This window comes from Monodelphis domestica, chromosome 3 (genome assembly GCF_027887165.1).
Source record: "Monodelphis domestica isolate mMonDom1 chromosome 3, mMonDom1.pri, whole genome shotgun sequence".
Taxonomy (NCBI): Eukaryota; Metazoa; Chordata; class Mammalia; order Didelphimorphia; family Didelphidae; genus Monodelphis; species Monodelphis domestica.
Genome location: NC_077229.1, coordinates 313,103,378 through 313,119,569, shown reverse-complemented (window position 1 = coordinate 313,119,569; position 16,192 = coordinate 313,103,378). Strand labels below are relative to the sequence as shown.

General features: G+C 34.7%; 1 long non-coding RNA gene across 1 annotated transcript in view; it reads right to left on the bottom strand.

The window, feature by feature from the left end:
• Window positions 1–13,338: 13,338 nt before the first annotated feature.
• The window catches only part of LOC103099118 (uncharacterized), a 119,550-nt gene continuing 116,696 nt past the window's right edge, over window positions 13,339–16,192 (bottom strand). The window contains exon 3 of the long non-coding RNA XR_464368.3: window positions 13,339–13,450. This is a non-coding gene — a long non-coding RNA (uncharacterized LOC103099118). The remainder of the gene's footprint in view (window positions 13,451–16,192) is intronic.

Genomic DNA, 16,192 nt, shown 5'->3' with positions numbered 1-16,192 from the left:
ATCTGTATTTACAAAATTAAATTCATAATTATATTTGTAATAATAAAATATTAGAAAAATATGACAACATGATTCAGCTGCCTTCTCCCTTTACCCCTGCTCTTTCCTCTACTTCTTTTGTCAATTTCTTTTGAGTAGACTAATGTAAATATTATTTCATTATTCTGAGTCCTTTAATTATATTTCCTTTACAGATTATAACTTCTATTGTGTTATGGACAGTGAAACATATTTTAACAAATCATAGGATTAAATATTTAAAGTAGAGAGGAACATTAGAAACCATCTAGTCCAACTCCATTTTACAAGTAAAGAATCTAATGCCCTGACAGGTTAAGTGACTCGGTCAAGATAACAAAGCTCTTAAGAATCACAATCAGGATTTGAACCTAGGACTTCTGAATCAAGAATTAGTCCTTGTTTCTTACTGAATAACACTGACTTAATTAACAATAAAATTATGTGTAATTAATATTTCTCCCAATATATGCTAGGCACAGGTGAGAGGAAAATAAATATGAAGTAGGTCCTGTCCTATGGGATGATAGGAATTCTTGTTCCTTGAGGATAAACAACACATACGCATGATTATATGCTTGGTGTGTGTCTCTGTCTCTGTCTCTCTCTCAGGGTGTATATGTGTGTGTGTGTGTGTGTGTGTGTGTGTGCCCTTAATAGCATATTTCAAGAAATTACATAAAACAAGTGTACCAGAAAGATAATTTAGATATGGCAAACCAGAAATATGTTTGACAAGTTCCAAAGTTCTCAAGTCAAAGAGAAAAACAACCTACCAAGCACACATACACACACACACACACACACACACACACATACACACATATGTGCTGGTAATTAGAGGAGAAGGTATATAGCAACTGCAGGGATGGGAAGTGGCATATAAAATGAGTTTTGTAGGAAGTTAGATTACGTGGGAATTAGTTCAGGAAAGAATGCATTGCAAGCTGTGGCATTAGTCCATGCAAAGACAATAAGATGAAAATTATATTAATGTCTCACAAGTGAGACTGTAAGGAGTTCACTTTAACTGGAGCATAAAGTTCATGGCAAAGCCTATTGTATAATAAATCAGAAATGTAGCCTGGAGTCACATAATAGTGAAGGGACTTAAATTTTAATAGAAGTCTATATTCTTTGCTTTGTGTCATATGCATAGAATTGTTTTCATCTTGCTTGTCTTAGTTGGTAGGTTGTTTTTCTCTTTGACTTGAGAACTTTGGAACTTGTCAAATATATTTCTGGATGTACCATATCTAAATTATCTTTCTGGTAATGTCCAATAGATTATCTATATCCTTCCCTTGTTCTGTGATTTCATATTAATACTTCTGACTATTAAAAATATAATTTCTTGAAATATGCTATTCAGTTTTTTAAAATCTGTGAGACTGATGATTATCATGTATCCCCACACTTTATTTACTAAGACAATTGTTTTATATTGTAGTTATTTCAAATATTCTTCCAATTTTGCTGATTTTTGGCTTTGTATTGCTATTTCTTTTTTGTACCATTTCTTTGAACTTTGAATTTTATTTCCTTCTTTGTCTTAGTGCTCTATGAGAGCACTCTATGAGAAGGGAATTTGTATTTTGATTTGATCAATCAGAGATTTAGACTTCTCTTCTGTTTGTTTTGAATTTGGGTCAATCAGCAATCAGGAAATTGATCCCACAGGCACTGCCCCCCTTTGGTATCAGAGTGGTGCCAGGCTAATTGAGAAATTGTGATTGGTTCCTGGGAGGAACCAGTGATGTAGGAGAGCTAGTGGGTAAAGAGAACAGCATATAAGGTGAGACCCAGCAGGAAGAAGGGGGTTGTTGTTTTTTGAGGCTGTTTACTTAGATTTTTAATGTCTGCTTTAAGCTATGTATTCTCCTTTTGAGTTTGGAATTAAAATCTATCATTTTCTCTTTATCTCTCAGTAATTCCTTTGATGGCTTTTGAACCATTCTGAGGTTCTTCTGTTACTGCACAGCATATTTTCTGGAATAGTAAATCTATAGAATTGATTTTCTGCATTGTATTAGGATCTTTATTTTTCTTACCATTTCTACCACTTTTCTCTCTTCCAGATGAAAGTTATTCATGATTGTCCATCTACTAAAAAGTGCAAGTATCTCTTTATATTGCTTTTAAGGAGAGATGCCTCAAGTTTATATTACATACTAGTGTGTCTAGTGAAGGCCTTTGGTGGCTAAGTTCTTCTATCTGATTTTAGCCATACCTGTCTTTTAAGTAAGGAATCATTTTAATCATTCATGCATTCAGTCTATAACATAATTCCCTTTGTAGGGGAAGGGGATAGGTCCAAATTTGAGCCAATGTCCTTGTGAGGGTATTTTTGTTTTCCCCAATTAGGATTACTAGGAATTTATTTTATTTTTTCCCCTTTTGCTGTTCTACTTCATTTGGCATATTTCTTGCTATTCTAAGAAAACTAGAGGAAACCTAGACTCTCATTCGGTAATATTTCCAGGTTTCTTCACAATAGTCATTATAACAAAATGTCTCTTGTCCTAACGTTGCTAAAGGATTTATCCAAGGATAAAGAAAATTATTGAAAGAAGAAAGAAAGATGTTGTCCTCTAACTGATAGTGTAAACAGGAATAACAACTATTCCAGTATCTCAACTCCTTTCAAATATCATCCCTTTCCCCTCTCTATTCCTATCTTTTCCATCATAGCACTGATTCCTTTTGGAAATCTGGCTGAAATCATGGTACATTATATCTGGAGTGAAAAAAATGGGTTCAAATCTAATCTTGGATACTTACTACCTGTCAGCTTCTTCAAATATGACATGAAATAGATAAGATGGTCCCTGGGATTCATTCCAGTTCTGGAACTATGATCTGATAACCCTTTTCTATAGTTCTAGATGGGTAGTATCAGCAAAGATATGCTTACACTTGAGAAATAAGGAGTTTTGTACATTTGTTGCCCCTTCTCTCACTTCTGTGTTAAGGTAAGAGTATTATGATTCTATGGTCAGTTGAGGGTACACAAAAATTCAATATGTGACTCCATCCAACTTGACAAAATAGGAGTTGGGAATAAAAGGAGTGGTACCTACTATACTGGCATTTAAAGGAGTAGCTTTACTTTAGCTTGCAGTGTGAGCCTTTCAGTATTTTTTTGCTTTTTTATATTATAGACCTTAAAATCTCACCATAATCATGGCTTCCCAAAACAACTTTACAATCCTTAAATTACTAGGTGAGTCACAGAGCCATTTCCTACTTGACCACTGTTATGACTTATACAACTACTCCTAAGAATGTATGGCTATTAATAAAAGGTCAAATAAGATGAAAACCATTTGAGAAAACCGTATGCCTATCATCCAGGGTAACATTGACTCTCTAGCACATTAATATAGTTTGTTTTGATCTCAGGATTACCCTTCCTGAAGTTTCTGTGGGATCATAGGCTTTCTTAGCCTGAGTAGTGGAGAGTTTTCAATCTGTGAGTATGGTAAGGCTTTTGATTAAATTTATGTAATCCACTGAATTGTTATTCATCTAGTCAGTAATTAATTCTATAATTAGGAGATGGGGGGGGCATGTTTTGTATATCACTTTCAGAAACTGAGCATTTCCAAATTTAGAAGATTAAATTAGATTATAGAAGTTAAATTATTACTTGGATGAGTAAAGAGCTATATTTTGTATTTAGCTATACTATCTATATAATAACTTCTAGTTCATAAATTTAATCCACAATGCCACTCCCTTAAATACCCCTTACAAAGGACAGTAAATACTCTCTTCACAGAATTTCAGACTTGAAAGGGACTCCATAAATCCTCTACTCAAACTCATCCCTGAACAGAAATATAATCAACAATATATTCCATGAATGATTATCCAGGCTTTGCTTAAAAATGAGTTATCAAATAAAGTTTAATGTTCTTATTTCCCACCTACTTCCTTCTGATTCTCCAGATATATCTAATATCCTCTTCTACCCCAATCATTAGATCCAGTATCATGTCCTCTCATTTTGGAAGATCTCTTTTCCCTTAAGACCTCTCCTTCAATTCTCTGGGAACTCCATTTTGAGAAAATGTTCAGGTCACCCATCCTTCTCTCCCTTAATGATACTTCTTTCTAACTTTCAAGGATTTCCCTATTAGAATGACAATTTCTTGAGCACAGAAATTGTCCTCCCCCAGGCCCATTGTATTTTCAGTATATAGCACAGTCCTGATATTTGGTAAATGCTTAATAAATACTTATAGTTTTTACTTGACATTTATATTTCACAGAATTCCAAAAATGGAATAGTATTTTGTGATCCTCTAGTTCAACATAAATCTGAAAAATACTTAATTCATCAACAGCATTTCAATAAAAATAATATTTTATCTAATATTCTTTGTTCTGAATTTTGAATTATGGGTGAGTTAAGTGTTTCTTAATTCTATTTTATAGTTTTATCTAAATTGAACATTTTTTAATGGTCAGTTGTTTTTTTCTTGAGTTAATCGTTCATGATAAAATGAAGTTTCTCTTTCCTTCCATACTACTCAAAACAGTGGGAAGACATTTCCAGGAGGAATGACATTACTTCAAGACAAGGAAAAGGGAACTGAAAATTATACCAATCACAAAGCACTAGCAAAGATAGCTCTCTGAAAAAGATGTTGAAATCCCTTGTAAGGAATTTGCATATATGTCTTACTTACTTATAAATATACATATTGTGTCCAGTAGAATCTAAATTTCTTGTGGGTAGAGACTGTTAAATTTTTATCTTTTTACTTAAGGCACTTAGTAGCAAGACTAACACATAGTAACAATAATATTAAATAATCTCTAGCATTTATGTAGTGCTTTAAATTTTTTAAAAGTTCTTTAGTTCATTTCATTTTGTCCACACAACAACCCAGCCAGATAGATGCTATTATTGTCTCCAATCTTCAAGTGCAAAAACTGAGGGAGGCAGAAATCAAGTAGGTTGCACACATTGTTAGTATGAATGGGAGGACAAATGTGAATTCAGGTCAGCTTGAAACCACATTATTATATGAACTGAGTCACTTAATGGCAGGAGTAGCTTAATATGGCTCTGGTGGTTGATTGAGATAGTGAGTTTCCTAGCATTAGAAATATGAAGCAGAGTCTGTTACCATATTATGGGATGTTGTGTAGCACATATCTAAAGTAATGGTTGAGCTAAGGGACCTCTGTGGCTCATTTCATGTCTTGATGGATACACAGATTATAATAAATATACAGAAGACAGAACAATGGCTAGATAACAAAGGTAAAAATGAATGTGATATTATTTGGTAAGAATCTTGTCTAAAATGATAAAGTTCAGAATGAAGAGAGGTTGTAAAGGGAAACTAAAAACAACCAAGAAAGGAGGGTTGGACTTGGGGTTGGGGGGCAGAGAAAAGGGAAGAAGGAATAATGGACTACTAGGACCTTTGGGTGGCAATAATGATGATGATAGATGAGAGAGAAGGTATATCTGCTTATCTTCTCTTGTTTTGATTCTTGGTGAATCTAATTCTTCTTTCCCAGAGGAACTCTAGCCTTGGGATTTGAGAGAATGAGTAAGTGTGACTGCTGAGCCACCTTAAGCTATCTCTGAAATCTAAAAGAAAATTAAATAGTCAAAAGATTAGAGAAAGGCTAATGTTCTCATTTCTACAAAATAGGGAAGAATGATAGTGGCTGCATACTAGAAGCTCATGAACTCAACTTTGCTTCCTGGGAAAATTTCAGAATGGATCATGAAAGAGACCATTGGTGAGAATCCAGAAAGGGGGGTAGCAAATACAAAGGGCCAAAGTGACTTAATCAGGAACAGACCATACCAGATCAACAACATACCCTTTCTTGATGGGATCACTCAACTAGTAGATGAAAGAAACACTGGCATTATAGTTTACCCTTGATCTTATCAAAAATATTGATAAAGCATCTTGTAATAGTCTTATGGAAAAGATGAAATATAGAGTAGTGAAAATGAGAAGGATTCAGAGCTAGTTCAACAGAAAGACTCACAGAGGAGATGCTGATTCAATATTAACATAGTAGCAGCTCTCCAGGGAAATACTTTTGCTTGGTCCTGTATGAAGCACCCCCAAAGTGGAGAGAACCCCAGGCCTCTAGTCCAAGGTCTCAGTGCCTCTGAGGTGTATCCAAGACCTGAGGCTTTAAGGAGATTAGCAACCACTCCCCATGGGATATGTGAAGTTTGTATTTGTAACCTTGTCATCTCTCTAGTTGCTTCTAGGGTAAAAGCACTCTTTCGAGTCACCCAGATGCCAGATTCCACCAAAACCTCTACAACCATCCCAGCCTGATGCTCTGGACAAGCCTACAGTCAATTCCTCTAGCTCCTAATGTTAGGCAGGGAGATCTCTATGCCCATTCTCAGCTCTGAAGAAGTTACAGAAGACAGGTCACCTTCCCGTTTTCCCTTACATATTAGGAGAGGGGAGAGATGACATGGGCACTGTACTCCAGAAACCCAGGGTAACTATTATCAGGGAAACTTCCTTGAGCCCTTGCATCCTTGTGACTCTTAACCTAGAAACACCCAATGACCCCACCCAGGGTCCTGAGATGTTTACCCTCTTTTGTCCTCTAGATTTAAGAATGAATCTTTATGCCTCCAGGCAGACCCCAGTCAGATGACCACCTCACCCCACCAAATGCCTGAGGGACTAACACTCTCCAAGTCCACACCAGGACATAGCATCTAAAGAGTATATAAACCCCAGAACTGATGTCATCTGGGGGACAGCCTCTCCATCCATGCTGTTCCCATGGGGGAATAGCCTTTCCTTTCATGCTGTCCTCCCAGGAACTGCTCCCCATCTTGATGTTCTACCTTGCTATCCTCCTGGCCACTCTCAACATTACTTTCTAAATTAATAAATCTCTTTTTGTTTTTAAGCTAAGTTTTGGAGTCATTGCATGCTTGCAAAAGGTACCCTTCCCAAACCCCAAAGGGTATCCTTCCATGCCCATAACAACTACCATATTATTTTAGAATTCTCACATAATTAGTCAAACCCCTAAATTTAATTCCTTACAATGGAAACCATATCTTCTTCATGCTCAAGATTCTATCTACTAGGGGCAGCTGGGTGACTCTGGATTAAGAGCTAGGCCCAGAGATGGGAAATCCTAGGTTCAAATTTAGCCTCAGATATTTCCTAGCTATATGATCCTGATCAAGTTTCTTCACCCCCATTGCCCAACCCTTACCACTCTTCTGCCTTAGAACCAATATACAGTAGTGATTCTAAGGCAGAAGGTAAGGGTTAAAAAAAAAAAGATTGTATCTACTATTCTGTCCTTGCTTAACATTATATCATTTTCATTCATAATGATTTTTATATGAAGACCAATAATAATTGTACTTTGCTTTGAAATCTACGTACACTAACAAGGCATTTATAACTCCAAAGGCTAGAGAAATTTCAATCATTTTAAAGATTCTGCTTTAAGGGAGCAAGTATGTTACAGAATCGAGAAGAGAAGCTTGGATTGCTGCAGTTGGCACATACCTAGGGAGGAGATAAAGAGGATGTTCAGTCTTTGGAACAGTCATTATACTAACTTCCCACCCTGCCCTAGCTCCAGGCACAAGTTCATGCTTATAAGGAATACAAAATAAAATTGACCAAGGAAAGGGTGAAGAACGACAACAATAGAAGTAGATTTCTCTTAATATTGAGACTTGTGGGAAAGGAAAATAGATGATACAAAGTAGCTTTCTTATTTCAAAACATACATTGTAAAATCAATAAAGAAAAGGACTTTATGCTCTCTCTGTGATATACCTTATCATGCTGAGAAAAAGGCTCATTCTTTGTGGCATTATAGAAGCTAGCCAGCTAAGTACTTGCATTACTATTCTCCAACTTCACTGGAACAAGCATCTGTAAAAGGTGAATTGGATAACAAAGCACTCAAATCATATAATAACTGACTGCAGTGACACAGATTGTTTCCTATGCATTGGGCAAGGCAATGCATGTCCTCTGTGTGGGAATTTGTTGTTCTGGGCTATTCAGAATTCTGACCCTGTTCTGAACTTGCTCTCTGAGCATATTATATTTCTTAGCATTACAGCAAATTCACCACTCGATTTAGGTTGTAAAACCCACTCACCGGTTCTAAACAAAGTAATGGAGGAAAGATGGTGACACCCTTTACCTGTGGAGAAGAGGGAAGGATTGAAGGGCAGAAGAAGAAAAGACAGGAAGAAGAAACATGGAAATTTTTTCATTATGACTTCCTTTTATAAATCCTGTATCATTTCAGTGTGCTCCTTAAACATGGCGTACACCATTACTAGACTTTCATTCCTGCTATTTTTAATACAAGATGCCTTCTTAATCCTTTCCTACCCTTGCCTTCCTAAAGGTTCATTTCTTAATTTTAAGAAGGGAAAATTGAAGATTTTTCTCAACCAGAACAAAAAGATCCCAAAATCCTGAGTTTCACTGAAGCTTTTTTTAGTAACTGGCTAGCTTATGAGATGAAGAAATATTTCTGAGGAAGCCATATTGAAAATGTCCATAGGACATTATATTTACAAAATGTTGACAGTTTTAACCTTTATTATTCAAAAAAGCATAGCATATAATTTTAATATCAAATATTCAGCTTTACCTTACTTTCTCCCCATTCCTCATTTCTAATACCTTCCATCTATCCACACATTTATATATGCATTTAGACATGTACACATACAGAAAAATATACATTTTATTTACATTAGTTATAGCTAAACTGTTAACTTGAATTCTATCTCCTCTTTGCCTATGTTCCCCACTTCATGAGCATATTGCATTTTGTTTTGATTCTGAGATACTCTTTAGACCCCCAAGATGACTCATTTCAGTGGTAAATTCACAAATATATGCCCAGGATTTGGAATCATTCAAACAAGAGCATGGAGTGAATGCAGAATATTATACTCAGAATACCTGTCACAACTTAGGTAGCAGCTGTTCCAAGAGTACAAATAATCCAATATTTTGTTGTCTCATCATTCACAGTTCTTTGAAGGAAAACAGTAAGCAAAACAAGCACACAGAAACAAATCAATGAATTTAGTAAGAGAGAGAGGGTCAAACTGGGCTATTAAAAAATCTAAAAATGCAATCACCATACTTGCTACTGTGAAGCACACATATTTTGACACACTTTTAAAGCCTATATTCTCTGAATTAGCATGGTTGTCCAAATACCACCAGACTCATAGTACAAATGACAGAAGCGTCAGTGAAGAGAGCCCTGGTTGTTGTACTGTATTAGATATACGCAGTTATATAGTTATACATAGAGCAGAAGATTGTTTCTGTTATGAGATATATTTAATATATGCAAGCCATAGAATTATGTATATATAAAACTATATATGCATATAGAACTATATAAATATATATGCATGAGCATATATATTAATACATGCATAGATGTATATGTATTAATTTATGCTTAGGATATTGCATATACATGAATATTCTCATATATAGTTATACATACAAGTGTGTTCATGCATACATTATTTTTGTATTAAAACTATAAAATGATTCATTAGTATTTCTCAATTCATAGAATTAAAACAAAATTATACCTTATGAACCATAACCTCTTCCAGATTTTAATTCAAAATGAAAACTCTCCAATGAGAAAAAAATTTGCCTTTCAAACTTCTTTTCTTATTTGAAAATGGGATGTAGGAGGTTTTTAAGGTTATCTCTCCACTGGTTATACTGTTTAATCTTATATAATTCTCCTTATCGCCTATAGATATAAATATTTACAGATATACTGTAGAGAGAGATTGATTTTCCTTTTGTGAGGTTAACAACCATTACAAATCCCCAATATTCTACAAACCATGATATAAATTGAATTTACTTTACACTCATGGATGCCATTAGGCTCCTCCCCTATGAGGGAAATTGTTTCCATGGCAACTAAAGAGGAAAAAGCAGAAAGTCTAAAAAAAGCACCAAAAGCTAACAAAATGAGATATATATGGAATAAACAAAATATGGGAAAGTGTGGGATATCATAACATTTTTATTGCCTCTAGACCCATACACTCCAAGAGATTCTAAGGCCATGGAGAATCTGACAAGACAGAAAGACTCAGTCAGTGGGATGCACTACAGGGATCTGAAAAATGGAACTTGCATTGCCCAGGATGGAGAGGCAGCCCTTTAGAAATCAAAATGGCTGAATCTCTCCATTGCATCCAACTCTGCTGCAGTTGTATGGGCATGATGAGTGCAGCTCAGCATACAGTATGAAATTCAAGTCTGAGGAGGAACCCCGCTTTCCTGTTCATGAGTGCATTGAATTACACATGAAAGGGCAGCTGATAGACTATTCCCCAGCTTAGCAACACAAATGCACTGTATTCAGTTGATGACATATTAAAATCCATTCTGGTCAGTCAGGACAAACCCTAGATAATACCTGGTTTTATTAAGTAAAATGTGTACTAATCGTGATTTTTAAAGATGAAATCCTGTATGTCTCTATACAAATATACATAAATACACAAAACACAAAGAAGAATTCCAGGGTACACGCATGCATGCTACTTATAATGTACAGTTTTTATAAACATATATTTTAATTAATTTTCTTTGTAATTCAAAGTAAGTGTCTAATGCATTCATAGAACGATATGGGCTCCCTCTGGGGGGCAATTTTAATACCTGCAATTCCCTTGGTTGTTAATCAAAGACTTTTTTAGCTCAGTAGATGATTTATATCTGCCGAATGTTTAGAAGGTTGAGATTATGACTATATGCGGGTGGGGGTGGGGGAATCAAACCACTGTCACAATTAGATAAGCAAAAAATCTTATAGAAAATTCATGGAATTGTGTAATGTCAACCATATACCTATTTTGTTACTCTCTTTTTAGAAAAAAAATCATGGATTTCTATAGGAGAGAGGAGAAACCTTCAAATAAAAAAATATTATGCAAGAGATGTAGTGAAATTAGTTCACTTAAAAAGACAATATTAGCCACAATTCTCTTTTCTGCAGTCCTACCCTTGTACTGCATTCTTGAATGTTAGAAGAAACATATTTTTAACTTCTATTGAAAAATATAATAGGCTTGAATTTAGGTAACATGAAGTCATATTATATAGGGGTTCTATTTTTTGTTGTTGATTCTTAAATTCATATTTATTCATTGTTTTCTTTACATACAAGTTATAATTTCTTATCATATATGTACATATATGTTTGTTAGGCAAAGACTGGATTCAGTTTTCACCTTCCAAAGGAGAAAGAAGAGATGAAAGAAGAATGGTAGGGAAAGTGTTAGCCATTTAAAAGTACTATGGCTTTTGGAAAAGTGTGAGTTAGCTCAAGACCTGCATATATATATATATATATAAATTAAGTACTTCAAGTCAAAGCAGGAAAAGGGGGTATGTCTTATCAAAATAATGTGCTCTTGGATCTCTAAACATCTCTAAGGGTTGTTCCTATTTTTCTCTGTGGGAATTATTAGTGCCTCATAAAATTACTAATATGTGAATATACATAGAGACTTACAAAATTGTGAACTTGTCTTCTAGAGAGGGCCAAGCTAGAGCTTCAGAACAAGTGGAATACTGGGCTGGTACAATAGAAAGATGATTAGATCTTTTGTCAGAGGTTTGGGGTTCAAATTCTGGCTTTACTTCTTATAATCCATGTTGACTTTGAATAAGTGATGTCATCTGTCTGACTTCAGGGTCAATATAATCAAAATGAAATGGTCATACTAGTCCTTACTAGCTCTCCCATTATATATATATATATAATATATATATAATATATATATTATATATATATATATATACACACACACATATATATATACACACACACATAATAACATATATATATGTGTGTGTGTGACAGATGACACCATAACAGAATTTAGAGTTAAGATGAACTTAAGAAAACATCTGATTCAACTTTGTGTCTAATATATTCTATTCTAGAATCCATTTCACTAAATCTTGGTTATTCTTTTCCCTCCCAAATAATTAGGGAAAGGCATGTCACTACCTGAAAAGTATTATTCTCTCATCCCTTTTATCATATCCATTTCTTTTGAACAAGGTATCTCTTCAATTTTTATATTTTATCGATGAATCTCATTCCATACCTTTGATATTAGATCTGCCTTCTTTTGTTAAGATTTTAAATGCGTTTTTGTCATCTCTTTTTTTATTCACAATTATATACTTATCTTAGGTCATAACAATATTCCCAAGTTCTTTTGATGTTATTTGCTCCTGAGAGTTACTTGGTATCTCCTCAACTTTAGTTCTTTTCATTCTTCACATACTGTTTATAATTGGATCTAGTTTTATCATGAAATCTAAGCATTTTTGGTCATTCACAAACTTTAATGGTGGAATTTTAATCCCTTTTACCAATTGGTTTGGGAAATAAAATTTGGGGTACAAACCATTTGAAGCTCTTCAAAGTTCCTCTGATAATGGCAACATTTTAGTAGTTTATCTAGGTCCTAATTAGTGCAAATAATGAATTCTCTGAAATTTTTGCATGTTTTCAAATTTTTAATATTTAAAAGTATAATTATGTACAATATTTTGTTGGTCCCAACCCCAAAGAAATATGAAATGTGAGTTTTGAATAATATATATATTGAATTTCAGAGGATTCATTATTTGCACTGATTAGGTAGGACAGAGTTTTAAATGGATCAGGATCTCACTTAATATGACTACTGCATTGATGCTTTCCACTAACTCTGTATTAATTCTTTATGTATACTGAATTATGTATATTTTCTTTTCCATTAGAATTTGAGCTGCTTGAGGACAGAAACCTTCTGCTTTTGCATTGTTTCTCAAGGGCTTAAGGAGCATAGGAAGTATTTCATAAAGTCTTTATGATTGATTCATTGATTGATCAAATGAAGGATTAAGGATTGATTGGTATAGGTCCCAACCCATTTTTTCCTTCTTACAATTTATAATTTTAACCAATATCTGACCTAAATTTTCATGATAGATTTGCTTAAACATGTTAGAACCTTCCTTTAAGTCTTTTTACATTATTCATCCCAGTGAAATTCTTCTTAACCACTTCTAGCCCCTCCCATCTTTTTACCTAACTGGCCCACCTCTTTTTCCAAAAGGCTATTCTTATGTCACTTTAAAGGTATCATCATTGCAACATCATTGTTGCAGCTTATTTTAAGCACTATATGTTATTTAATTGCATTTTAGGCCACCCAACTTTTATTATTTCAAGATTATACTCTTTCACGATTTATGACCACATACCATTTCTGAGAAGTAGTAATTCAATAAAAATGATAAATAAATCCATAAATGAGGAGGCATCATCTCAGTCCTCTGATCTTGAAAGGGTGGAATACTTGTGAACATCTTGTCTACATGGAGAAGAAAGAGAAGTCAACAGAAAGCAAAGAAGTCAGAGAGAGGAAGCCAGCCCTTGCCAGCAGCTGTTTTGATTTCTTTCTCCAGGGACATAGATGTGCCCAGTTAGTCTTTGCATTCTAGTGAAATTGGGAAGGAGGGTAGACAAAGTTATGTTTGTTTGGACATTAAAAAAGGTAAATGTACCCTTTCAGAAAATTTTGCTTCAAGGACCCAAATCTCCAGCCAGGCATTTGGATGCTCTGATGAACTGCAATCAATAAAGGAATTGGTTATTAATCGGAACCAAATTCTAGTGGCCATAAGAATATAACAATAGTTACAATGTCAAGCCCAATGAGTCACAGGTGGAGAAACAAACCAAGACATTTTCTATTTACAAATGTCCAGTTCCATTCCTTAAAGACACAACTCCATTTGATTAATCGCTCAAGAATCTGACAAGTACTTAATTTCTAATGTTATCAATTAAATGAGGTGCTCCAAAATGCTCTGTTTATATGACATAAGCACAAGGTAGGGTTCCAAAAGAGGATAGTTAGGTGAGGAGACCCCATTTACCTAGGAAGGTCATCATATTCCCTGCAATGTATGGTCTTTAAGAGTTGCTTTAGAACATGAGAAGTTAATGACTTTCCCAGATGTGTGACTCAAACTCTAGTAATTCTGGTTTCAAGGCCATCCTCTCTATTAGCCCATAATTAATATAAGCAGAAACAAAAATTACTGACATGAATATATCATTCTTGGGTCATAAACTTCCTCCCTTTGAATCCCATGACAAATATTTTTGAGTTATTAGAATGAAGAAAGCTAAAACAAATTGGCTATTCATTTGGCGTCTTACAAACTTCTTCCATTTCATCTTTTTCTTTTTCTTTAGCAAGCATCAACCATTTAAGAGAAAAATACTTTCTTAGCATCTGAAACACTGTCTTTCAAAAGCAAAGATCAAAGAGGGTGCATTTTCTAATCTTTTGCCATTAACAATGTCCCTTTTACTGACAAAATGGAATTACTTAGTGCTGTTAAGGAGACCCCTGTAGTTTTGAGCATATAAATGGGATGTCTTAATACAGCACATGAAATTAATTATAACATGTATAATATCTTTCAAATGAATTGAAATGAATAAGATATCTGGCATTTGGCTTTTTATTTTAAGCATTTTTCAAACTGAATAAAGCTATGAAATATATCTAGAATATTTAACATAGCTAAGATAACTTATACAGGATCAGTATTTTTTAATATTCACAATTTTATACTAAGAAAATTGAGCAGTTATATCACCAGGTAATATTTGTTAGACGGTGTCTGGGAAAAGGGAAAAGACAAAATGCTGCTGTATCAGCATGTGGCCTGCAAAGAATATAAAAGGACACGTAGTATGTATTTTTGATCTCTTGGTCAGCATATGGCTTAGTACGTCAGGCTGCCTTTATGAAAACATGGAGAAAAAACGTTCACAGAACTCAGTTGTGAAGTGTGCAACTCATTTTTATTTTTCTTAGGATTTACAAAGAAAGTGGTAGCAGTTCATTGACGGGGAGAGCTTGTTGAGAATTTATTCTCCATCTTTGAAAGCTTGTCTTTGGATTCATTACCCAAAGGAAACCTTCTCGGGATCATAATTGCCTTACCACTCTGGGGGAAACTGGTGCATCCTGCATCTTTTCCCTCTTTTCTCTGCCCCCTCCTTTCCTGCCTCTTGACCACAGGGGTCAGTGATAAGAATGTATTTGCAGAAAATTGAGATGCAGACTCCGTGGATGAAGGCAGCAGGATCATCTACATTTTCAACGATTCAGCCATGGCCTTTGTTCTTGGACATGATAGAAAAGCTGCTCTTTCTCTCTCAATTGAAGAGCCAGCATGAGTCAGACCAGATGGCTGTTGACCTTCAGGCAAGAGAGAATGGGAGAGATTCCCAACTGTGATGCTCATTACTCTAGGCAATGACCACCACTGCAGAGCAAGCCTCCCCCAAGATGGGTACCTGTAAAACTTATACTTCCTCTTTCAATGTTTTAGCTTTTCTTTTTTTGTAGTTTATGCAGTAGTTCAGGATATTCAGGATATTATGGAGGTTCTTTAGTGTCTCAGTGTCTGTTTGCCATTTTACCATGACAGAATAATAACTAGCCTTTATATAATTATTGCATATGTTATTGCTTCTGCCCCTCAAAATAATGAGGCCAGTACTCAACATTATTTTCCCCATTTCACACATGAGGAAATTGAGGCTCAGAAATCTTAAGTGACTTGCCTAAGGTCATATGCCTAATATCTGAGAGTCAGATTAAAGATTGTTTCATTTCTCATTATCATTTATTTATTTTCCTATCACCTCTTAGAATACTGGCTGACACACAATAGATAATTAATAAATGCATGTAGATTGGTTTATTTGAGCACACATCTTCCTTATTCCAAGTCTAGTATTCTAGCCATTATTCCATGATGTCTTTTATGATGTTATTGACCACACATGCAGGGATGACTGAAGGAATTAGTATAGTCTTTGCACATTTCCTTGCTTTGTAAAAGTAAAGATTTCTAGATCTTTGAATATGTTAAAAATGAGTAAAAAATGTGCATATTCTTCCACCCCCAGACTGATTAGCTATTTCTCATAGCTATATCCTTTCTCTTGCCTAATTCCCTTGAGGTCATAAGATGTTGGAAAAGGGCTGAGAAGACAGCCTATGGTCAAGTAAAAGTCTTTAGGCTTT